Source organism: Schistocerca americana, unplaced genomic scaffold, assembly GCF_021461395.2.
Source record: "Schistocerca americana isolate TAMUIC-IGC-003095 unplaced genomic scaffold, iqSchAmer2.1 HiC_scaffold_1253, whole genome shotgun sequence".
In the NCBI taxonomy this organism is placed as follows: domain Eukaryota; kingdom Metazoa; phylum Arthropoda; class Insecta; order Orthoptera; family Acrididae; genus Schistocerca; species Schistocerca americana.
In genome coordinates, this window is record NW_025725323.1 from 22,029 (window position 1) to 25,000 (window position 2,972).

At 55.1% G+C, this 2,972-nt stretch overlaps 1 non-coding gene across 1 annotated transcript in view; it reads left to right on the plus strand.

The window, feature by feature from the left end:
• The first annotated feature begins 2,893 nt into the window (after positions 1-2,893).
• Positions 2,894-2,972, plus strand: part of LOC124563871 — a 1,910-nt gene continuing 1,831 nt past the window's right edge. The window contains exon 1 of the ribosomal RNA XR_006970397.1: positions 2,894-2,972. This exon is cut by the window's right edge and continues 1,831 nt beyond it. This is a non-coding gene — a ribosomal RNA (small subunit ribosomal RNA).

Sequence of the window (2,972 nt, forward strand, 5' to 3'; positions counted from 1 at the left end):
TGTGCCTTAACCTAACCTATATTGTACCTTAACCTAACCCATATTGTACCTTAACCTAACCTATATTGTACCTTAACCTAACCTATATTGTACCTTAACCTAACCTATATTGTACCTTAACCTAACCCATATTGCGCCTTAACCTAACCCATATTGCGCCTTAACCTAACCCATATTGCGCCTTAACCTAACCCATATTGCGCCTTAACCTAACCCATATTGCGCCTTAACCTAACCCATATTGCGCCTTAACCTAACCCATATTGCGCCTTAACCTAACCCATATTGCGCCTTAACCTAACCCATATTGCGCCTTAACCTAACCCATATTGTACCTTAACCTAACCCATATTGTACCTTAACCTAACCTATATTGTACCTTAACCTAACCTATATTGTACCTTAACCTAACCTATATTGTACCTTAACCTAACCTATATTGGGCCTTAACCTAACCTATATTGGGCCTTAACCTAACCTATATTGGGCCTTAACCTAACCTATATTGGGCCTTAACCTAACCTATATTGGGCCTTAACGTAACCCACGTTGCGCCTTAACGTAACCCACGTTGCGCCTTAACGTAACCCACGTTGCGCCTTAACGTAACCCACGTTGCGCCTTAACGTAACCCACGTTGCGCCTTAACGTAACCCACGTTGCGCCTTAACGTAACCCACGTTGCGCCTTAACGTAACCCACGTTGCGCCTTAACCCAACACACGTTGCGCCTTAACCCAACACACGTTGGGCCTTAACCCAACACACGTTGGGCCTTAACCCAACACACGTTGGGCCTTAACCCAACACACGTTGGGCCTTAACCCAACACACGTTGGGCCTTAACCCAACACACGTTGGGCCTTAACCCAACACACGTTGGGCCTTAACCCAACACACGTTGGGCCTTAACCCAACACACGTTGGGCCTTAACCCAACACACGTTGGGCCTTAACCCAACACACGTTGGGCCTTAACCCAACACACGTTGGGCCTTAACCCAACACACGTTGGGCCTTAACCCAACACACGTTGGGCCTTAACCCAACACACGTTGGGCCTTAACCCAACACACGTTGGGCCTTAACCCAACACACGTTGGGCCTTAACCCAACACACGTTGGGCCTTAACCCAACACACGTTGGGCCTTAACCCAACACACGTTGGGCCTTAACCCAACACACGTTGGGCCTTAACCTGCTCTGTAATTGTCATACGACGCGTTAAATTAGTGTGGTGTTGCCTAACTGCAACCCCCGCAATATAGTTTGCTACTCGCACTGCCTGGTCCCCAGAGTATCGCTTCATGTTAAACACCTTGCAGCTATACACTGTAATGCGGATGGCAGCAGGACGTACATGCTCAATGCCCTTCGCAGTTGTTCATTGGCATTTGCATGGCGAAGCACAGCCTACGTTGTGGTACGGCGTGTGTCAACTGTCCGCTGATGTTGTACGTCCAAATCACACACTGTACTGCACATTGGTCCTCATGTACTGAATGATACATCGTGGTACATGTGTGACCGTACCACGACTGCGCCAACAACGGCGAACCATACGGTCCAAATATTGTGCACTCAGCTACGTGTCGTCTCCCTATAAGAGCTGGATTGCAGTATGGTATGCCGTGGATGGCGATCAGCATGAGCCGTCTGTTGATGTAGTGGCGCGTGTTGTCAGACGTAGTCGTCTCTTCTCACACACCGTGATAGCATGGTGCACTGCGTTCCACATCTGCGACATGCGACAGAGGCCGGTTGACAGTCGTTCGCGCAATGGACATCGCATACGTACGGGGGCCACCTTCCACGTGTTCGCGAAGCGTGCACATGTTGTTGCGTGTATGTGGGCAGACATAGTGTGTCGTGACACCTGACACAGGCATGCAACAATCGTTGAATTTGCAAATGGCGATGGACGTCTACGTTTGCTGGTGACGTTACGCAAATGAACAACTGGTAAACGGTTGTGGTGCGGTTGTTCTCGCTAGAGGTGAATCAGTGATGGCGACGATCGGTTGAGCTACCAACCGGTTGTTTCAGCGATACCCACCATGCCCACGAACGTGAATGGCATGTGGGTGTGAAGCGATACGCGGCGGTGGCTGGGTGGGACCGTCCCCGGCCGGTGAGGGGGGGCCTCCCGGCGTGCTGGCCGCGCGGTGCGTGGGCGCACGCGCTACAGCCGGCTGGTGGGGGCGGCCAGTGGCAGGCGCGCCGGCCGACGGAGGCGGCAGGCGGCGCAGCTGCGCGCGGGCGCACCCTGCACGCGGCGCCGTGCGGCCAAAGTAGGTCCTCGCGGGCCCGGTGCGAAGCGCGGTGGACATCTGCAGTGTGCTGGTCCGATTGAGGACTGTGTGCGCTGAGGATGCGCCGCCGCCCGGCGCTCGGCGCCGCGACGCCGTCTGCTGCTCGGTCGCCTCTGCGGTTCTCGCAGGTGGTTTGTATCGCAGCTGTGCGGACGTGTTGGCGCGTGCGCTGTGCTGGGAGAGTTCGCTTCGGCACCCAAGTGGGGCTTTTGTCCTTCTGTGGCGCTGGCGTTGGAGCTGCCGGCCACCGTAGGTGGCGCGTGTTGTCTCCCGCCGGCAATGCCACGACAGCACGCTCCCGGGCCTCTGTCGGCAGCGGCAAGCTCAGTTGGGAGCACGGGTGGTCGCACCTAAAGCGTCTACTCGCCAAACTCCGGGCGATTGCGCCTCTCTCGAACCCGACCAAGTACTTAGGACGGCGCTGCGCGCCGCCGGGACCTGAGAGGGTTTCGAGGTGTATTGTGCAGGGGAGCTCAGCCTCCTCCTGTTTGCAGAATAATTGAGCGGACGCTTGCGTGTTCGCGCGGGCCCCCGGGACACACTCCCGGGCGGCCGGCTGCTCAGCTCTAGTTGACGCAGCTCCCTGGTTGATCCTGCCAGTAGTCATATGCTTGTCTCAAAGATTAAGCCATGCATGTCTCAGTACAAGCCGCATTAAG